The sequence below is a fragment of the Ochotona princeps genome, chromosome 13 (assembly GCF_030435755.1).
Source record: "Ochotona princeps isolate mOchPri1 chromosome 13, mOchPri1.hap1, whole genome shotgun sequence".
In the NCBI taxonomy this organism is placed as follows: Eukaryota; Metazoa; Chordata; class Mammalia; order Lagomorpha; family Ochotonidae; genus Ochotona; species Ochotona princeps.
Window position 1 is genome coordinate 23,755,668 of NC_080844.1, and position 23,670 is coordinate 23,779,337.

General features: G+C 41.4%; 1 long non-coding RNA gene across 1 annotated transcript in view; it reads right to left on the minus strand.

The window, feature by feature from the left end:
- Positions 1–572: 572 nt before the first annotated feature.
- The window catches only part of LOC131481717 (uncharacterized), a 124,404-nt gene continuing 101,306 nt past the window's right edge, over positions 573–23,670 (minus strand). Inside the window, exons 2-3 of the long non-coding RNA XR_009246537.1 lie at positions 2,546–2,620; positions 573–709 (exon numbers count right to left, since the gene is read on the minus strand). This is a non-coding gene — a long non-coding RNA (uncharacterized LOC131481717). The remainder of the gene's footprint in view (positions 710–2,545; positions 2,621–23,670) is intronic.

A 23,670-nucleotide genomic window follows, 5' to 3' on the forward strand; every position in this document is an offset into this window, starting at 1 on the left:
TGCCCCCATCCCTTATCCTAGCCAGCATGTTTTCTGATCCAACTTCCTGCTAATGGGAGGCAGCTCAAGTACTTGAGTCTGTTAGCTGTGTAGGAAACCTGGAAGTTTTGGGGTCCTGGTTTCAGCCCAGCTCAGCCCTGGCTGTTGCATTTATTTGGGAAGTAAGCCAGCAAAATCTTTGTGTTTCCAGTATTGTGAAAAATATGTCATTTTAAAGGGGAATCAGTTTAAAAATTCAAAGAAAAAAAAAAACAAGGTCCTCCAGTTGATCTATGAAGTTTGAGAACCACTACAATCAATAGCAAAGTGATGAACAAATGTTTTCCCCAGCTTGGCAGGTGCTGTTGTCTCTACTATAATGCCCCCTGTGGAGTTGGAACAGCCTTCTCCCGTTCATAATGTGCAGATGTTAGCACAGTATGAATGCAAGGCTCCCTGTTACCTACCCTGGCAGGTCTGAGGCCCTTTTCATACCTATACTTATATGTAGAATCAACCTAGCTTGCCTGAAAACCATAGCATAGGAGCCAACACCTGGGGCATTTAAATGAAGAATAATACATATTCAATTTCATTTGCTAGATTGCTTATTAGGTAGATAATGGCCTATATTGGCTGGATATGAAGTCCACTGTAAGGCAGCCATCTGTTCAGGACTGAGTCCTTTTGATGGATTCAAAGATCCTGAGGCTCACTCCAGCAGGTGCCTCTGCCTAAGAGAAGAGCAGCAAGGGCCCGGGGGAAGAACTATATGGGTGGCTGTGAACAGGCTGTGAGGGGTGCCATATCCCTTCTAAGGCCAAGTAAGCATCTCCCCCACATGTGACAACCCTAGGGCACCTGTGTACTTTTTCAAATTACAGGAGACATGAAGTTCGGGTTAAGTAGGAAAGGAGCAGTTGCAGTTGGCAGGGACTTGTGGTGCATGAAGTCACACCTGACTCCTCTCACCCCCTGCAAGTCAGAGCCGAGTTTCTCTACTAACAGCTTCTGACATCTGTAATCCCTGCGGCTTCCAGAAGTTCTACAAGCGTGTTTCTGCACACTTGCCTAATGAAACTGCAGCAGCCCTTAAATACCAGAGGTTGCCCTTGTTTATAACTGATGTTTTAGAGAACCAATGGGTGTTTCTAATGCTCAGAAGACAGTATGGTGGCTCATCGTCAGGACTCCTAAAGAAACTAAATAACTGATATACTGCTGAGGAGCTAATTAAATACAAGAATTGAACAACTTAGGGTAAAGCAGGCAGTGTGGCAGAGTGAGTTAAGCTGCCACCTCTGAGCACCATTCCTAGTTCTGCTTCGCTGCTTATCCAGCTCCCTGCTGGTGCACCAGGGAAAGTACTTGGGCTCCTGTCACCTATGAGAGACCCAAATAGAGCTCATGGCTCCTAGTGTCCACCTGGCCCAGTCCTGGCTGTTGTGGCCATTTGGTGAGTGACCCAGCAGATGGAAGATCTCCCTCTCCCTCTGCCTGTTATGTAAAATAAGCCTGTCTCTTTTTACTTATTGATAGGCAGAGGTACAATCAATCTTTTGAGGAAAACAATGTAAAACAATTCGTCAAAACTATTGCATCTTCCTTCTCATCAAGGGTCAGAAGATTTTGCCTTCTTTCAGACACGTGGCTGAGAAGCAGGTCTACTGTGGGGCAGCTGATGCAAGAAGAAGAACCTGGGTCCATACTGCCGACAAATTCCCCAGGATCCTTTAGGGAGTGCTGGGTGGCAGCTTTTGGTTCTAGCCAGGAGTGCAGGACTGGGGGAACACCAGAGTAGGGGTGCATTTCTGAATTATAACTTAAGAAATGTCAAGGTTTTTTCCTCATCATTTTAAAAGATACATTTATTTTCATTGAAAAGGCAGATCTACTGCGAGGGAAGGAGGTACAGGGAGAATGATCTTCCATCCTCTAGTTCACTCCCTAAGCAGCCGCAATGGCCAGATCTGAGCTGATCTGAAGCCAGGAGCTAGGAGCTTTTTCCGAGTCTCCCATGCAGGTGCAGTGTCCCAAGGCCACAAGCAGGGAGTTGCGTGGGAAGTGGAGCAGCTGGGATTAGAACCGGCACACATGTGGGATCCTGGTGCATATTGTTGAGGACTTTAGCCACTAGGCTACTGCACCAGACCCTGTCACTTGGTCTTATCACCTCTGTAAAGCCTGGGTCTCCAGTTTGGCACTTTACCCTTTGGTAATTTATTGATGGCATTTTGAATTTTGTGAAGTTTTGTACAATGCCTAAAGTTTTCGAAGCATTCAGTTCTGCAACATTGGGAAATGAACACAATGAGATGTTACAAAAATATTGTTTCTGGGGTGAAACTTGCTAGATTTAATCTCAGCTCTTCCTCTATGTAGGACCCTGGGGAAATTATTTAATCTCTGACCACAGCCTCGTAACCCTGTTAATGGAGAATGACAATTTATTATTCTCATAAGCTCACTGAGACAATAAGGAAATACAATCAGTTGTTACTCTTACTAGCATTATGATTGTAAATGGAGAGTTTGACATACTTCAAAATGCACCTCCACTGCTCACCTGCTGTGGGTCATGGGCAATTGGATTCTCCTCCCACTGTCGTAGTTTCCTCACATGTAAAATCAGATCTCATAGCTATGAGAAAAATGAGATAAAATTTAAGATGCATTGGGCACCAGCATTATTTAGGTGTGTTCAGTAAGTGGCACTGACAGGGCTCATGAAACCTGGTCCTTGGGATGTCACTGCTTCTTGTACTTCATTCACATAAACATGTAGTGTTGTGCTGGGATTTTGCGATCCCCAGAAAATCATCAGGAGTCCACAGAAAATCACTTTTATGCAAATGCATAAAGGTGGTTATTAAAAACGAACCCAGGCTCCCAGCCAGCAGGATGGGGGAGCAGTAGCAGCCACCCCGGCGGCCACTGCCACCACCAAGGTGGCCAAAGCAGGAAAAACTGCAGAAGGGGCAGAAGGAGGTCCAAAAAAGAGCCTGAGGTTCAACAGCACAGGGTTCTTGTACATTTCAGGCTAATTCCATATAATTATACAGTCATGATTGGTCAGTTTAACTGTTAACTTTCAAAAAGAACAAGTTGGCAGACTTCTATTGGTGGGTTTGAAGCAAGCAACTTTCAAAAAGTACAAACTGACGGGCTATTGGGCAGTGGGTCTTAATCTAACACCAGGGACTTCTTTCCTGAGGAGTGCTCTGCCTATGTGACCTGCCAGGTGTGCTGTCGGGTGTCACGTAGGCTGTCAGGCCTGGAGTTCACAAAGCCCCCAGCCAAGCAAGTAGAAATCACAAAGGCAGAAAACACCTAGGTTCTTCAGTAGGGTGTGTTTAGAGCATCAGTGGCAAGCGGTAAGATACAGATTTTTCTGAACCCTCTGGGTCCTGAGCAGAGAGCCTCCCTCCATAGCAAAGCATATTTTCCTGCGTGTCACAGAAATTGTTTACCAGTGAGTGGAGGACTTGCTTCCAACCTTCAGATTGTTACCCAGCCATATTGAATGCTTTTGCTCGGTTGGAGCCAGCTAAGTATCATGCCGCGTCTGGAGCGTGGCAAGGCAGGGCACAGAGGTCTTTCTCCAGATGGTACTGGAGCTCAGCACTATTAGCCTCTTCCCAAAAGGTTGCCTTGGGTCTTTTGTCCCTTCCTTCCCTGCAGAGAGGGCATGGCTTTACAGCATTCCTGTGATTTCATCTGATCCCTTTTCTCGGACTAGTCCTCTCGCCTCCCAGCCTTGTACTCCTCCTGCTCTCACTTCTTGGACAACACCTAACCTGCAAGCTCAAGATCTTTCCTTGGATGGCTAAGTATGCAGTGACTCTTCAGGACATACAAGCATAGTTCATGGCCCCAAGGAACACCAGAACTGCCTAGAGGCCTGATAAAAGGAGCAAGTCTCATGTTAGTCACTGCATTGAAAGGCCAATAGTGAAGTATCTTCATCTTACATCCATACTCTCTTCAGTGCCTTCTGTATTTATACAAGCACTTGATAAATTGCTCATGGAATCTAGACAATCGTTTTAAGACACCCTCTTTGAGTCTTTAACACAGCAGATAGCATACAGAGAATAGTATTTGCATCTTTGTGTTACCTTTAGCCTTCAATAAGCAACACTTAAGCCAAACTCTGATAGATCCAGTGAGATACAGCATATTTCTGTGACACCTGCATTAAGATGCAAGAGACAGAAATCAGTACATTACAGAGGGAGGGCACCGAGACACTGGTTAGTAGCAAGTTAGACCAAGGAGGAGCTTCTGAAAAACAGCTTGGCTAAGTTGACCGTCAAACAATGTGTAGAAGTTTAGATGAAGGAGAGAGTCCTAGGTCACTTTTGGCCTTGATTCCTACCCCAAAGTGTCACGGTACATTTTTTCTGTCTCTTCACTCAGTAGGGACTGTGGCACTTCCTCACAGAAAGCTACACAGTTCTAGTAGTTTTTCAGATTGTAAGTTAATATTTGAAAACTTTAGAAAATAGCGACTTCCTGGGGTAGTTTCTTTCCTATATTTAGATACAGTCTATAATATTTCCATTTCTGTTGCACCATGAGGCAAGCATCACAAGCTAAGGAAGTTTTTGCGGATCTTTTAATTTTTATTTATCTCAAAGGTAGACAGACAGGAGTCTTCCACCTGCTGACTCACTCCCCTTGTGCCCACAACAGGCAGGGCTGGACAGGCCAAAGCCAGGAACACACAGCTCAATTGCCCACCCCCACAGTGGATTTCTGAGTCTGAAGACAGATGCTACACCACCTTAATCCCTCTTTCATCTTTCAAATATGTTCTGTAAGCCTGGGAACAGGGTAACCTGGTTTCACAAAGGGAGAGTTTTCCACTCCCAGAGCTCAGCCCTGTGTAAGTGGCAGGGGCAATGGCTGGGCCACTGGGGAATGATAGGAAGACTTCAATGCCAGCAGAACATAGGAAAAGAGGAAAAAGAGCTTGTAAAAGATGGTCCCAAATGCATAGTGATTCTTGGGATATTTTTGTTGGTTCAGATTATGTAGTTAGTCAAGCTGTTCTAATAGGAAGTAAAAATATACCATCTTTTAAAATGTTTGTTTTTTACCTACTTCAGGGACAGAGTGACAGGGAGATCTTCTACCCTGTTTTATACACCAAATGGCCAAATGCAGAGCTGGCACAGCCCAAAATCAGCATCCCCTAACCCCATCTAGGTTTCCCACATGATTAGCAGAGGTCTATACACCTGAGTCATCATCTCTTGCCTTATAGGATTAGAAGTGGGATACCTAGTAATTGAACTTGGCACTCCCACATAGGATACAGACACTCAAATGAGCTGCTTCACCCATCACAACGCCCAACCCTGGGTACAGCATCTTGTGAGAAACAAAGGCCTTCAACACACACTTTTGGTATTGCCAATAGACTATTATCCAAATCACTGTCTTTTGTAGGGAAGCACTTTATTTTCTCAAGTCTTGAGTTTCTCTAGTCCTCTAGGCCTATCCCCATTTGGTTTGTAACTCTTGAGTGTGCAGTGTCAGGTCTGCCTATCACTGTGAAAACTTTGAGATATACTGCACAGGCTGGGGCTATACCCCTGGTATTCACTTTGTCAAAGTCCTTTCATGCCAGTTTTCTGGCTGCAGCTTCACTGGCTTTTTGTGATCATAACAAGCCACTTTCTGGGTCTAAGAACCTTGTACAACCCCAGCAGTAATTTGTAGCTTGGATGGAATTTTGTGTCCAGCATCAAGATTTCATACCAGGGCCAATTAGTGCACATATTGCATCACCCCTCACAGTTCAAGCTGCGACAAAGTTCAAAACAAAAACCACAGACTGTTTGTGATTATTTAATATTGTTCTGGTACATGGTCTGCTCAAATGCAAAGCAAGATTAATTTATTCTGATATGAGGAAAAACAAAGCATACTGTTTTTGTTAGCAGAATATGGTGGAAGAGAAGATAAAGGCCAGTTTGGCCATTTTTTCCATTAGTCAAAGGCACCTTCCCCCATAATTCACTTCAAAACTAATACCATTCTTATTCTTTTAAGGAATACAGAAAACAAACACTGCATTTTTATAAGATTCTTTTAGAATTAAGTAATCCAAGCAAACAGTTGCACAAGACCACTGATAACACTGAAGTTACTTGGGCTAATGGATGTTAAATGCTGTCAATAAAAGGTAGGCTGATTATCAAAGCTGATGTGTGTTCAGTCATCAGGCTGGGGGGACAGTGGCAGGCAGCACTGTCAGAACCTCTGTACATCTCATGCTTTGGTTTTTCTTGTGTAAGAGTCTGTTCTCAAGACTGAATGAAGTGGCCACTCATCCCACAGCTTATCTTTTCATTCACAGAAAAGTTAAGGAGATAGCTGAAAGTTAAAAGCCACATGTGACCCCCAAAAGAAATGAGTCAGCAGATATAATGAGGAGCGCTTTGAATCCTGACAGAATTGTATTGAGTGGGGAAATACAGGCAGCTCTCGTTGCAACCCTGAGAATAACAGACCCTTGTATCTTTAGTGCAATGTTTTTCCCTCTGTCCAATGGAAAGCTAGACTCTTCTTTCATGTTATTGTTTTCCATCCAGATCCCTCTTCTGGACATGAACTAGTTTTTCCCCTCTTGGCTAGACCTCAAGCAATTACAAAGACATGGAAATGACACTGTTGTGGCAGCTGTCCACACACTGACTGCCAGGGTAGGTCTGACACAAGCACATGAGGACTGAACACCACACCATGAAGAATCCTGCAGGGCCTCTGCAGCTAGTCAGAGAGGATCATGTTCCAAAGTGCAGGGTTGTTCTTCATTTGTGGAAAATGAGCTTCCGAGCTGCAGCCATTTAGGGGTGAGCCAATGGATGCAAGACCTGTGTCTCTCCTTCTAACTCTGCTTCTCAAATTGAAGAAAAAATCTTGAAAATTAATGATGATTGTCAAGAACATATTAGACTAACAACATGGAGTTTCCTGACCTAAGGCAGATACTGTTACATTAGAGGAAATAAAAGAATGAAAATGCACAAAGAAAGCCTACAGGAATATTGAACACTGTTAACCGTGAACACCTATCCACATTATAGGAATTACAAAGACAAAAATCAATGAAGAAAGGCACAAAAGGTTTACTTAGTGAAACAGTAGCCTCATCTTTCCACTCTTGGGAGAGATAATGGGCATCCAGAGTCATGAGACTCAAATGATCTCATGTGGATTCCACCCAAAGAGCCCTCTTTGGGACACACTATAATCATCATGTCAGGAGTCAAGGACAAAAAAATTGTCAGAGTAGAAAGAGGAAAGCATCAAGTCATATACAAGGCAACCTTCCATCAGTGTACCAATGTGTTGTCTCAGCAGAACTTTCAAGACCAGAAGAGAATGCAATCATGCATTTAAAATTCTGAAAAGATTCTGTCAGGCAACAATACCATTTGTAGCAAAGCTATCAGGAATAAAGGGAAACAAATTCTTCCAGAAAAGAGAAAGGTGGGGGGATGTATAAGATCACACTGGCCCTACAAGCAACCATGAAGGAAGTGATTCAGCCAAACATGAGACTAATAAATAGTAACAAAAAACACCAATCACTTTGGATAAATTGCCATCAGAAAAAAAGTATTACTGTAGTGGTGGTATGTCTCTGCTACAAAGCTTAAATATTAAAATGGCCAGTGAAAACTGTTTATAATAGATGGTTAAAAAAACAGTGCAAACATGACTAAATTAAAGTAACAAAATTATAAATTCTGAGGAAAGAGCATCTACATTATTTAAACCAATAGTTTGGTTCACATGTATTCAAGGTTCACATGTATTCAAGGTTCACATGTATTCAAGGAAAGAAAAGTTACAGTAGACACAATAGAAAAGAGCAATCATAGAATTATCACCCCAGAATGTGATCCAAAAATGTCAACAGCAAGACAGGAAGCAAAAAAAAAAAAATCAACCAGAAAACAAAAATGAAAGGACTAAGCCATCAGTAATAACTATGAATGCATATGGATTGAAGTAAGCATTCAGCAGCACAGTTAAGAACTGCTTGTGACTCAGGTGTTTGGTTTAGATCCCAGTTGTACTTCCAATTGCAGCATTCTGCTAATATGCCACTTTGACAGTCACTGGATTAAGACTCAAATATATTTTTTCTCCCACCCTTGTAGGAGACCTGGATTGCATTCTGGGCTCCTCTATTTGGACTAGCCCACTCCTGATTTCTGCAAGTATTTGTGGAGTAAACTAATGAATGTATATTCTTTCTCAGTCTCTGCCTTTCAAATAAATATACGTGTTTAGAATTCTTCAGTTAAGAGTGATGAATGTAACAGGTAAAGAACCCAATTCTATGCTACAAGAAACTCAGTTCCTCTTAAGGAAACATACGGACTGAAGGTGAAGGAATGGAAGAATGTTATGTCAAGCCAATATTTAAGCCAGAAAAAAGGCAAAGGTCGTCACACTCACCAGATCAAACAGTCAAAACTGAAAGGAGAAAAGGAAAATCATTATGTAAGTCAATTTCCACAAGAAGGCCTAAGTATAAACAGGAGAGTATTTCAAAACCTTTGCGGGAAAAATGGGATTGTAGGGGATATTTAATTTGGTACAAAAATTTGAAACCATGTGCTGTTTTGATAATATGCATTTCCATTTTCTGTTTCAAGATTGCTAGAATGTACAAAGGGCCAAAGCCCTCAAATATTCAGTATTAGATATATAGAAAATATATCCTGTGATACAACAGCAGAAGTGGACTTCAACATACTACACTCAACAATGGACAGATCAGCTAGACAATGTATCAATAAATATCAGATTTAAACCATATACCAGACCAACTGGACCTGACAGTTATAACACATACCACCCAACTGCTGCAGAACACTAATTACTCGATATTTTGAATATTCTCCAGGACAAATGTATTAAGCAAGATAAATCTTGAATTGGAAGACCAACATTTCCAAATATTATCACAATGATATACAACCAGAATTCAACATAAGAAATTCATAAGCTACAAACACAGATAAGACAGAACATTCCAGAACTACTAAAAGACAAATCATGAATTTATAATGGAGACAGGAAATTTTGAGGTGAGTGAAAATGAAGATACCACACCGAAACTCAGCCAACAGAGCAAAAGCAATTCTAAGATTTTTATAGCAATAAATGTCTATACCAAAAGAAAAAAAAATCATTAAAATGACATCAAAAACAAGGACGGTCCAAAGCCTTGGGACCCTGCACTGATGTGGAAGACCTAGAAGAAGCTCTGGGCTCCTGGCTTCAGATTGGCGCAGCTCTGACCATTATAGCTATTTGTGAAAGTGAATCAACAGATGGAAGATCTTTCCCCATCTCTCCTCCTCTCTGTATGTATCTGCCTTTCCAGTAAAAAAAAAAAAAAAAAAAAAAGATACATAGCAAAGAACTTGAACAGAATTAAGCCTCAAATTAAATGAAGGTGAAAATAAAATCAGGACAAATGAATGAAACAGACTTAAAAATCAATACATGGGCCCGGCAAGGTGGCCTAGTGGCTAAAAGTCCTCGCCTTGAACACGCCAGGATCCCATATGGGCGCTGGTTCTAATCCCAGCAGCTCCACTTCCCATCCAGCTCCCTGCTTGTGTCATGGGAAAGCAATTAAGGACCGCCCAAGGCCTTGGGACCCTGCACCTGCCTGGAGACCAGGAAGAGGCTCCAGGCTTCGGATTGGCTCAGTCCCAGCCATTGCAGCCGCTTGGGGAGTGAATCACTGAATGGAAGATCTTCCTCTGTCTTTCCTTCTCTGTATCTGCCTTTCCAATAAAAATAAATCTTTCAAAAAAAATAAAAACAAGATTCATTTAATGAACAATGAGTTCTAGAAAAGAAAAGACAACTCCTTAGCCATATTACAGATTTAATGAGATATTATTACAACTAATTCCACAGAAATATAAAGGATTACAAAAGACTATCATAAATAGTTATTCAACATAGAAGAAATGGATAGACTCCTGGGTACATAAAACCCACCAACACTGAATACTAATAGAAAAGCTGAATAGAATAACAAATTGCACTAGTAAACAATTTCCAAGCATTAAGAAAACCTAAGATCTAATGGGTTCCCTGTTGAATTCTACTAAACATTCAAAAATAAATAGGTTAAAGAAGAATTAATGCCATTTAACAAAATTGAAGGGAAGAAGTCCTTCTAAACTCGTTCCACAAAACCAAAACTACCTGGACAAAAAAAGCAAAAAAGGACACAAAACAGGATCTCCAATGAACATTCATGCGCACAGGCTTAACAGAGCACCAGGAAGGTGAATTCAGCCCCACTTTAAAAGGGTCCTCCACCATGATCCAAGTGGGATCATCTCAGGAATGGCCCAACATATGCACATCAATAGACAGGACATAACACATGAATGAGCACAGCAGCAAAAACATATGGCCATTTCAATAGATGCGAGAATAACCATCGGATGAAATTTAACATCCTTTCACGATTTAAAAAAAGCCTACTTACAAATTAACTATAGAAAGGGTATCTTTTCAAATGATTTGTTTGTTTGAAAGGCAGTGTTACAGAGAGACAGGGTTAGGGATAGACAAATCTGTCTGCCAGTTCACACCACAATGGTCTGACCAATTAAAAACCAGGAGCTTCCTCTATATCTGCCACATGGGTGCAGGGGTCTAATTACTTGGGCCATCTTCTGCTGCTTTACAAGGTGGATTAGGAGGGAGCTACATGGGAGATGGAGCAGCCAGGACTCAAAGCAGCTCTTATATGGGCTGCCAGCACCACAGGCGGAAGCTTAACTCACTGCACCACAGAGATAGCCCTAGGGCTATATCTTGGTAAAGATAATGTATATCAAGTGATTATATCACAGTCCATAAGTTCAACACTTTTACTCTAAATTTTTTTAAAGTAAGACAAGTTTTTACTAAAGGGCAGACAGAAATAGGACAAATAACAATGGGAGTTTGGGGGATGGGAGAGCACTGGTCTCATTCTCTAAATAGCTACAATAGCCAGGTCTGTGTCAAATTGGAGCCAGGAGCCAGAAACTTCTTCCTGGTCTTCCCATGGGCAGCAAGAGCATAAATGCTTGGGCCATCTTCAGGCACTTTCCCACATCCATCAGCAGCAACTGAACCAAAAGTGGGACATCAAGGACATGAACGAGCACTCTGATATGGAATGCTAGCACCACAAACAGCAGCTTAACCCTCTCTGCCACAACACTAGCCCCAGGATGTCCATTTTTACCACTTCTATTCATTAGATAACTATGTACCAGGCAGAGCAAATTGGTAAAAGAATAAGGTGCATACAAAGTCAGATGACACCTGTGAGTATACAACATGACCTCTTTGTATAAAATCATAACAAAAGTCATAATTTTGGCAATATTTTAGAACATAAAATCAAGATATAAAGTCAACAGTTCCTATGTTAATATAAGTTATCTGAAAAATAAATCAATGAATCTATGATAGGATAGCTTTGAAAATATACCTATACATTTCACCAAGGATGTGAAAGATCTCCAAAGTTAAAACTGTTAGAAAATGAGACAACCAGAAGCCCTGAGCGGTCCGCAGAAACAGAAGAACAATAAATGTCCTTCGGGACCAGGGAGGAGAGCTTTCTCTGGTCCAAGCCTGGCTCCACCTCTGGGCCCCCGCCCTCCCTCGCAATGACCATCGGGATCGCTCTGAAAACCCCTCACAGCAAACAAACAATCATACAAACTAAAAAAAAAAAAAAAAAAAACCTAAAATAAACAGACAAACAACAGAAAGTAGAGCTTGAAATCTGACAGGAAAGAGCTGGCGTGGATTGGCTCATGCCTCGCTGGGTGGGATACAAAGATTAGTTGCTCCTCACCATGGTGTTGAGGATTTCCCTGCACAACCACCCCCCAAAAAAAATGTTCTGCACCTTAAATGTCGACAAATGTCTTGTTAGAGTTACAAGCCAGTCTAGATTATCCTAAAATTTGCCAAGATCAGCAAAATTTTACTTCAACACAACAAAAGGCTAAATACTAAAATGAAATAGACACGAGACAGCTGAATGGTACCTTATAGCCATTTTAAGGTATATAGCAGCCGGTCCTGTATATAAACTAAAATTGAAATGTCAATGAGCTAATCATAGGTTGTGGTTCGGACTTGTTTTTTTTTGTTTGTTTGTTTTGTTTTTTGTTTTGGTTTTTGTTTTTAACATACTGGTTACTCAAAACCATGTCAATTCCATAATATTGCAAATTGCTGTTGATGTTATATTGGGACTCTTAATTGACTGGGATGATATTCTACCAGCTCTAACTTCGGACCAGAAATGGTCTCCCTAAGAAACTGTTCAACCCATCTGGACAATAAGTAGCTGGACTCTATGCTTGGCATACGTTTGCAAGGAAAGAATCTTGATTGAATTTGAACTGTAATACTGCATCAAGGTGGAGGAATCCACCAGGGGGGAGGGGCGTGGGGAGGGATGGGGGGATTCCCAGAGCCTATGAAACTGTCACATAATGCTAAATAATTAATGAAAAAAAATATATATATAAACTGTTAGAAAATGATTAAAGAATCTGAAGATGGGAAGACACTTCATGGTACTTGGATTAGAGAACTGAATATTGTTAAAATGTCCCTAACACTTCATGCAGCTCCTATCCAAATGCCAATGACATTCCTCACAGAACATGAATAGGTGATTCTAAATTTCTATGAAACTATAAAAAAAAAAAATCAGAAAAAGCCAAAACAATCTGAAACAAAAAATGGCAAACCTGGAGCCTTGCACTACCCATTCTCAAAACAGACTACAAAACAGTAGTAATCACATTTCATGTAGTGGTGTACACACAGACATAAAGAGAATGACACACAGAGCCCAGTGATCAACATAGGCACTTATGGCAAAATGATCTTTGACAACTCTGCTAAGAATACACATTTAGGAAAGGATATTTTGTTCAGTAAATGGTACTGAAAAACTGGGTATCCACATGAAAAAATGAAACTAGACCCTTATTTCTCACCTTATTAAGATTATATATAATGTTATTTAAAATATTCAATCCACTTTATAAGACCTGAAACAAACTATTGGAGAAAACAGAAGTGTTTCATCACATTGGAGGGGATGAGGCTTTGTGGGGTTTTTCTGTTTTGCTTGTTTGTTTTGATAAGACCTTATAAGTATAGGCAACATATACAAAAATAGGAGTAGGTATGCAGTGATCTCAGCAAGGGGGCCAGAGTTGCCTCTCCCTTGTCTCTGCAACCAAAAAGGACCAGGGCAAAAGGGCGGAAAGAAGCTGTATTTCAACCAGACTGAGGAAGTATGGTGGGGAGTAGCAGGGACACCTGTGAAATGCACAAACTCAGGAAATCACCCCAGAGGTAGATGGAGGACTCTGCCTCATTCACTGTCTCCTCATAGCATGGGGCTCATGCAGGCAATAGTTAAGGTGGAGACCCCCAACTGCTTCTACAGCCATTGCAGAACTTGTCACTCAACCACCAGACCCTTACAGCCCTCACAGGCCATGCACATAATTTATAGAGCCTGCCAGAGTTCAAGTGCCAGGACTGGCCCAGAGGAGCCCGTGTTGGATACCTCCCACTGCCCGGGACCTCAGTTGCTACGGTTTGACACTCTTTTGAGATTGGTCCTACTGCAAGACTGTGTCCTGTTCTGGGAGCAAGTAGCCGTTGTGCTTCCATTTATTAGATTTCATAACATTATAACATTCACAGATGTGGTTGCAGCTTCATTATACTGGCTGCTCAAAGTCTTGGGGCAGCAGAAATGCAGGGAGCCCTGCTTCCAAACCAGGTAGTACTCAGGGAATAGGGGGACTTGGCTCATCGAGGAATTCAAAACACACCCAATGACCTGAAATACAGGTAGGTGTCTGTAGCCAGTCTAACAGCAATTCAAAAGCCGTCCCCATCCTCAAAATCATCAGGGAGAATCTGCTTTATACCTGGCCAACCAGCAGAATTCCTGGGGACTTTAGCTGTTAGGCTACCACACCAGCCTCCCACCAATGGCCTTTTTATACCACACATTTTTCCAAAGCAGCTGAATATACCTGAAGCCAGCTCAGCATCTATTCAGCAGGTGGCCCCAGCCCTCCAGTGAGCACAACTAATGACCTGCTAACCGACAGGATTTGCACACATCTAAACCTGGCCCAATGCACAGCCAAGCCATGGCCTCTCCTGCCCCCATGAGTTGTACAGGCAACTACGTTACAGTACCCCTGAGCACCCTGGTCTGAGCAGACAGACATGTAGAGGACAGATGCCCATCATTAGGCAGATACCATTCAGCCAGTAGCCTACAGTGCCTGTGAATGTGCACACCCAACTTGAGCCAGCAGGCAGGAACCTCATCCTCAGAAAAATCATGCTATTCCACCAATTACAGTTTCTCAGCCTAGCACGCAAATACAGGTCATTGGTGCATTTACAAATATCACTTGTGAGGTTAGGACTGAAGATACTGCATATGTGCCACTTTGCTGAGTTTACTGTGTTAGCTTGACCTCTGGGTAAGCTCCATCTATGCCCAAAATCTATCCAAAGGAAAGTTTGCAAACGGCAGAAATCAGGACAATTAAGAAAAGGTAAATACTGTTCTAGAAACACCAGAAACTTGAAAAATGAAATATGCTATGTCCAAACACAATTCTCCAATAAGAAAACTCATGAGAAACCCTCAAAAGGTTCTCAAAACAAAGATTTTAAGTTCAGCAAGATACAAGGAATACAAGCAATTCTGAATGACAAATTCCGACACATGTCATTAAATAGAACCAAACAAGTCTTGCAGCTAAAGAATTAAAATGATGTTAAAAACTAACAGACTAGATCAAACAGAAAAAGGAAATTTTAAATTTGAGTCCAAGTCTGTTGCAGTAACTCAAAAGAGGAAACAGTGAAAAAGTGATTCTAATACTTGTAGGGACATCAATAAGGAAAAACACACATTAAGGTAATTTCAGAGAGGAAATGGACAAAGAAAGGTACAGAGAGCATACTTAAAGTAGCTGAAACATTCTCAAACCTTGGGACAGATATGGGCATTTACATCCACACAGTGAAAATAATTCTAAATAAACCCAACACAATGAGGGTCTTTCCAAGGCTCACTGCAATCAGACCCTCAAAAATCAAAGGCAAACAGACAATGCTAAAGCAACAAGAGAAAAGCATCAAGTCACATAGAAGTCAGTCCCCTCTTGGCTATCAGATGGCTTAGCAGAAACTTCGCACGTTGTGAGAGAATGGATGATGCATTCTTAATGGAAAAAAAAGATTCTGAAGCCAAGAAGACTGCACCCAGTGAAGCTACCCTTCACAAACACAGAAATACTGCTTCACAGACATGACGCAACAGTAACTCATCACCACTCATCTGTTCTTACTGGAAATGCTGAAAGGACTCCTACATCTAGACAGGTGAGTACAGTGATGGCCATTATGACAAAAGTGTGCATGTTTACAACTCATTGGGAGAACACATGAATGAGAAAGCGAAATAAAGGCTTGCCACAACAGAAAAGCCACAAAACTTAATCAAAGAGGGGGAATAAAGGATATAGAAAAGAAACAAAAACACCAACAAAATGATACAAGTAGGTTGTTGCCCATGCATCATAAACTTGAATGTAAAAGGATTAAATTCTCCAATTAAGACATATGGACTACAGGAATTAACAAGTTATAGTGATAACATTGCCTACAACACCCAGTTGACCGGTAAAGACACATGGAGATTGAAAATGAAATGGAAAGATACTCGATGCGCATGGCAACCAAAAGCATATAGTAATAGTACCTATGCACAGGTTAGATCAGCAAACTTCAAGAAAAAGACAAAGACCATTATATAACGACAAAGTAATCAATTCAGCCAAATAGGATAAATGCATGAAATACCAGGTCATGGCAATATGAGTAAATATGAATGGATCAGAGATACACACTCCAATACAATAGTACTAGAGGACATTGACACTGTAGCTGTCATGATGGCAGATGACCAAAAAGAAAAAAATCAGTAACAAGACAGTGAAGTTCATCTAGATGGCAGAACAAATGAATCTAATGAACATTTAAAAGCAATTTTACCCAATGGGTACTGAATACATACTTATTTTCTCATTTACACATGAACATTCTCTAAGACAACCTTTACATTATGTCACCAAGTTTCATTTTCTGAAGTTAAAATAGCAGGTGTTCTCACAGTGAAATGAAATAAAAATCAAGATGATCTGTGAGAACTATACAAACACATGAAAATTAAAGCACGTTTCTGGGGGCCTGGCGCAGTGGCCTTACGGCTAAAGTCCTCGCCTTGAACGTGCCAGGATCCCATATGGGTGCCTGTTCTAATCCCGGCAGCTCCACTTCCCATCCAGCTCCATGCTTGTGACCTGAGAAAGCAGTTGAGGATGACCCAAAGCCTTGGGACTCTGCACCCATGTGGGAGACCTGGAGGAAGTTTTTGCCTCCTGGCTTTGGATCAGCACAGCACCGGCCGTTGTGGTTACTTCGGGAGTGAATCATCGGATGGAAGATCTTTGTCTCTTCCGTGTCTCTCCTCTCTGTATATCTGACTTTCCAATAAAAATAAATCTTACAAAAAAAAACACACCAAGTTTCTGAAGAACCATGGGTCAGTAAAAGAATCAAATTTCTTTGAACAAATGAAAATGCAAGAAATATGCCTAAACTTGTGAAATAAAGAAAAAAATTATAGGGAAATGTATACCAGTGAATATAAACAGCAAATAACGTAGAACACTTGCAGATAATCAACCTGACAATGCAATTCAAGGAACTCACAAAAGCAAGAAGAGCTGATTCCAGAGTTAGTCAAAGGAACAAAGATCGGGATAAAAATAAACTAGACATGAGAAAAAATGAAAACTTACTAAAATACAAAAAAAAGCCTTTACCTAGGCTACCCAAGAAAAATGCAATACAAAATCAGAGACTAAAGGGATACATTACAATTAATGCCACAGAAGTACAAAGAATCATAAGGGCCACCATGAACAACTTTGCTAATGAAGAAAAACCTTCAAGAAGTGGATTCATTTTTTTATTTTCAGATCTATTTTTATTGGAAAGACAGATTTACAGAGAGAACAGAGAGGAAGGTCTCCCACCTGCTGATTCACTTCCCAGATGACTGCAATGACCACAGTTGATCTGATCAGAAGCCAGCAGCCAGGAGCTTCTTCCAGGTCTCCCACACGGCCAAAGGGTCCCAACACTTGCTTTGGGCCATCCTCCGCTGCTTTTCCAGGCCATAAGCAGAAAGCTGGATGGGAAGTGGAGCATCTGGGACACGAACCAGTGCCCATGTGGGATGCTGGCACTTACAGGTGGAGGATTGGTAAATTGAGCCAAAGCGCCAACCCCCAAGAAATGGATAAATTTCTGAACATGTATAATCTATCAAGTTATATCAATAAATAAGCAGATAATTGAAACAAATCACTAAGAGCTATGACATGGAATTAGACAGGTTTCCTAGCAACAAAAAGTCCAGAACTGGGTGGCTGCACTGCCACATTCTATCAGACTGCTAAAGAACTAACACTTTTTTTCTAAAAATTATTTCACAAAATTGAAAAGGAAAAAATGCTTCCAAATCCATTCTATTATATTACAATGATGACAACACTGGACAGCGACATAAGAAACACTATTATGCCTCACAGATTTAAAATCTTTTGACAAAGTAATGTTTAACTCAATCCTACATGACATTAAAAAGATTACTGTATGATACAGATTCATACCAAGGATATAAGAATTATTCAATATACATGAATTGAGCAATGCTATACATCCAGAGAATGAGGGCCTAAAATCGTATGGTCGCCTCTATACACAGAGCAAAACTCTATTAATCAGGGTTTTGTTACTACAACCGAACACTTAGGTTAAGCAAGTTATGAGGAAAGGCTTGATTTGGCTCAGTTTGAGGTGCACAGTCCAAGACTAGGTATCTGTCTGGTGAGAACTGAGGATGGCAATGATAGATCAATATAGAGGAAGGATCACCTAGTGGACAAAGAAACTGAGTCCCAATGCAGTCTTTGTAACTAATAGTGTGAAGAGAACTATCTGCCATTGGCCTGCTCCTGTGACTAAAAAACCCCTTATTAGACCTACCTTCAAGGCAGAATTGAATCAAGGCTCCATTGTTAGTATTAACTTTGATTTGGGCATTAATTTTTTGAAATATTTAAAAGGTGGAGTAGGCCCGCTGCAGTAGCCTAGCGGCTAAAGACCTTGCTTTGCATATGCCGGGATCCCATATGGGTGCTGGTTCTAATCCCAGCAGCTCCGTTTCCCATCCAGCTCCCTGCCTGTGGCCTGGAAAAGCAGTTGAGGATGGCCCAAAGCCTTGGGACCCTGTAGCCATGTGGGAGACCCAGAAGAGGCTCCTGGCTTTGGATCAGCTCAACTCTGGCCCTTATGGCCACTTGAGTGAATCAGCAGACAAACGATCTTTCTCCGTCTCTCCTCCTCTGTGTATATCTGACTTTAAGAAAAACCTTAAAAAATAAAAAAGGCAGAGTGACACAGAAGATGATAGTCTCTCTCTCACACACACACACAGACACAGCAAGGAATTTTCCATCTGCGAATCAATCTCTAATGGCTACTGTAGTCAGGGCTGGGCCAGGCAGAAGCTCGTAGCATGGAATCCTATACAGGTATCCCAGATCGGCAGCAAGGGCCAGCATCTGCTGTATTCCCAGGTACTTCAGCAGGAATCCAGATCAAAAGCACAACAGCCAGGATTCAAGCCATCATTCGTATATGGCATGCTTGCATCGGAAATAGTAGCTTAGCTCAGGGGTTTCAACGTCTGCATGAGTTAGGGAACCAAATCACATTCAAACTGCAGCCTACCACCCGGCTTCCCAAAATGCATACACTCTCCACAGACAAGATACAACCATTCCATCCAATATTTCCAAAGTCTTAACTCAGTTCAGCATCAACTCTAGTGTCTAAAGCCTCAGCCAAGACTCAAGGCAAACTCCCTTAGCAATGAGTATCATAAAATTGAAAGCAGGCTATGTAACACCAAGATAGAAGGAGGGCAAAGACCCATGAGACTCCACTCCAAAAGCAAACAAGGCTGGAACACTAGTGCAGCAGCTGTTAAATGCCAAAGCACGTGGGGCACAGAATGGTAGGCAATGAGCATCAAGTGGATCTGCCTGGCACAGCCCTGGTTTTGGGTCTCACAGCTGCTCACTAGCTCTGCAGCTCCTCTAGACGATGCCTTGGTGGTTAATCTCTGCACCGATCCTCGGACAGTTCCAGCTGGCATGCCTCTCGGCTTGGGCCCTCAGGCTCTGATGTCTGGTTGGAAGCCTCCACACCTCCATTGCTGCACAGCTCGGTTGGCCTCTGCCCCCGTGAGTGCTTGCCGAGACCTCATGCAAATGTCTGTAGTTTTGGCATGCTTGTCCTGCATTTTGCTTGAAGGGGAAGGAGCTTTCCCTGGAGAGCATTTCCCATACCTGTGATTCCAAGATCTATGGTAAGCATGTGCCACAACTAGACCTGCCCCAACCGGGGCTGCAGAGGCCTGCCTCCCTGAGCACTTGGGCAGAAATAGAGATTTCCAAATTAGCTTTGGGGAATAGGGAACTCTAGGTCTCTTTCATGAAATGGCTCTTTACAGAAATGATTCTGCCATGAAAAGATCTTTGAAATTCATTTGTTTTTCTTTTTAATTATGTTTTTTATTAATTATTTTGCATTATGTGACAGTTTCATAGGCTCTGGGAATCCCCCCACCCCTCCCCCCACCCCTCCCCCCTGGTGGATTCCTCCACCTTGATGCAGTATTACAGTTCAAATTCAATCAAGATTCTTTCCTTGCAAACGTATGCCAAGCATAGAGTCCAGCTACTTATTGTCCAGATGGGTTGAACAGTTTCTTGGGGAGACCATTTCTGGTCCGAAGTTAGAGCTGGTAGAATATCATCCCTGTCAATTAAGAAATTCATTTGTTTTTAAAAAAGATTTTGGCAAACATTTGAAAGGCAGAGAGTGAGCAAGAAGGAATCTCTTCTATCTGCTGTGCCACTCTTCAAATGCCACATGGAGCCTCTGCTGCAATGTGATGGCAAGATCTACCTCCCCGATGATGGAAATCTGCCCGTGGGGACTTTTCTCCTGTTGCGTTCCCATCGCCACATGGCTCCCTTTTATCAGCGCAAGTCTCTTTAGCAAGTTACTGCTTCAAAGCACTTGGTCCTTTAATCCTTCTCTCACCAGGCTGTAACGTTTTCCTGCTCTGCTCCTTTTTGTTCTGCAGTCTCACTGTAAAACTTACTTATAGGCAATAACATCTATCAACCCAAGTGCCATGAAATATATCCTCTAACCTTCTGAACCACTCCGTTACCTTCGAGTTCGCCCTCTCAGAAAGCATGCCTCAATAATCTAAGGACCTCCATTTAGGACACATCTCAGACTAAGCCTCAATAATATTGGGAAATACTACTACTAAAATGTCTGAATTTGGAAGTCAAATGATCTTCAAGTTACAAAAATGTTTAATAGAATTCAGCATTAGTTCATGATAAAAACTTTCAATAAAGTTTGGAGGGAATATACCTTAATATAAGTAAGGCCATACAGGCTCCATGACAAACCTACAGCTGACATTTTACTTATGTGGGAAATTTTGAAAGCATTTCTTTCTGAGATTTTAAACAAGGATGGCCAGTTTTACTATCGTTATTCAATACTGCCACAAGTCTCAGTAAAATTAGGTAAAAGAAAACATAAAAGGATGGAAAAGGAGAAAATATCTTCCTGTTTGCTGACAACATCATTTTCTTCAGAGAAATCTAAAAGCCCCACCTTAAATCTATTAGAGTGGATAGTGAGCAGTAAGGTTGCAGTATACAGTATCAACATAAAAGAAAAAAATCAACAGAATTCCAGCATACCAAAAATACCAACTACCTAGAAAACAAATCAAAACAAACTCATTTACAATATCTATTAAAACTTGGCAATCGGTTTAACCAGGCACATGAAATATCTCTAGAATGAAACAATAAAACATTGAAAGAATTTGAAGATACAGCATATTTGTGGGAGAATTAATGTTATCAAAGGTCCATATTATGGAAGGAATGTAGACTCAATGTAATCTGTATCAAAGCATCAATATATAAATAGCATCTATCAACAAACTTTTATTTCTCCAATAAAAAAATAAATTCTGATGGAGCCACAGAAGATCTTGCGCCAAAAAGAACAAACCTGGAGCCATCATTTTACCTGACCTCCAAACGTGCTACATGGTACAGCAGCCAAACCATGGTACAGGCATGAAATGAGACACAGACCAATTGAACAGAAGTTACACATAAACCCATGTACTTATAGCCAACTGATTTTGTGCAAAAGCATAAAGAACACGCGCTTTAGAAAGGACAATTTATTCAGTAAATGATGCTAAGAAAATGGCATATTCATATGCTTAACAAAAATGGACCCCTATCTCTTATACACAGAAATTGGGCCGAAATTAATCAAAGACTTAAGACTTAATTCTAGAAAATTAGAAGAAAAGATAGGAAATACCTCAGGATACTGGTGTGGGCAAATGCTACTTGGATATAAATCAAAAATATTTGTAAAAATGTAAAAACACACAAATGGCATCACATCAAACTAAAAACCTTCTACACAAAGGAACCAAGAGTAGAGTGAATAAACAACCTGTAGAATTGGAGAAATTATTCTCCAATTGTTCATCCAGCACAAGATGAGACACAGGATATGTAAGGATACCAAAAAAGAGGGAAAAAAATCCAAATGGTCCCATCAAAGATGGGCAAAATATCTCAGATATTTTGAAAAGATGCAACTGACATACGAATAGTTGAAAAACCTTCACCAGTCACCAAGGAAGTGCAGATCCATCACAACGAAGTATCATTTCAGCCTGGCTGCAGTGGCTCTTAACAGTAATACAAAAACAAACCAACAGACCAAACAGTCACCAAAACAATAATCAAGGAGCTGGTGCTGGCATCATTCTGTTAAAGCAACTGTTTGCAACACTACACCCCATACTGCAGAGCCAGCTTGAGTTCCAGTTGCTCAGCTTTCAACTTGTCTCAGTTAATGCTCCTGGGAATGTAGCAAACAATGGCCCAAGTACTTGGGTTCCTGTCCCCTATGTGGGAGACCAGGATGGAGAGGTTGGTTCCTGGCTTTGGCCTAGCCGAGACCTGGCTTTTGTGGCCTTTTGGATTTTTTCTGCTCTGTCTTCCTCTTGTTCCACCTTTGAAATAAAGAAATAAATCTTCTACAAAATAGCATGCTCTTAGGAATGCCAGAGAGGATATGGAAAAAGGGGAATTCACACACATGAACATCAATTAGCACAGCTGTTAAGACAATGGTTGGAGATTCTTCAAAAAACTAGTAACAACTGCCATACAATGCAGAAATCCCACTTGCAGGGGTATGGATATACAAAGAAAATGAAATCAGTACGTCCAAATGACTTCCACACTCCCACGTTTCTAACAGCACTATTACAAATAGTCATGGTCTGGAATAAACATAGTGACCATTAATTGGTGAGTGGCTTACCAAACATGGTATATATATACACAATGGAGTATCATTCACTCATAAAATAGAATGAGATCCTTTGGAAACATGAATGACTCAGCTGACTTTACGTTAAATAAGTTAGGTTTATGTTCTCATTTACATTATGAAGCTAACACAATTAAACCTCAGTGTGCATTGTGGTAAAGCGGGTTAAGATGCTGCCTAGATGCCAGCATCCATACCCAAGTTCCAGGGATCAAGATCTCTACTTCACAACCACTTTCTTGCTAATGAACCTGGAAGGCATCAGATGACACAATTACTTAAGATTCTTTTCACCCATGGGGAGACCCAGATGGAGTTCCTGTTCTGTCTGGACCTTGATCCAAGTCCTGGCTGCTGTGTTTGGGCAGTGAGCCAGTGCATAGAAGGTATTGCTCTTGGTCTCACTCTCACTCCTCAACCACCCTGCCTCCCACCTGAACTCTTAAACACACACACAAAAAAATTTTTAAGGCAAAATCTATCTTGGCCCTGACACAGTAGCCTAGTGGCTGAACTCCTTGCCTTGAATGCACTGAGATCCCATGCGAGTACTGATCTGTGTCCTGACTGCTCTACTTCCTGTCCAATGCCTTGGGACCCTGCACCTGCATGGGGGACCCAGAGGAAGCTTCTTGCTCTTGGCTTTGGATCAGCTCAGCTCTGGCCGTTATGGCCACTTGGGGAGTGAACCAGCAGATGGAAGATCATTCTCTCAGTCTCTCCTCTATGTTAATCTGCCTTTCCAATAAAAATAAATCTTTAAAAGAAGTCTAAAAAAATATCTCCCAGAAGCATAGGATAGAGTAGTGTGGTTACCAGAGCCTGGAAAGAGTGTCTGGGATAACTGGAGAGGGTGCTAAATATCCATAAATTTGGCCTGTGTCAAATAGGATGTGACTTTAAGGTGTTAAAATTATAGACTAACACGGCAGATTCTCCAAATTTCATTGGAGGCTGCCATCTCGGCCA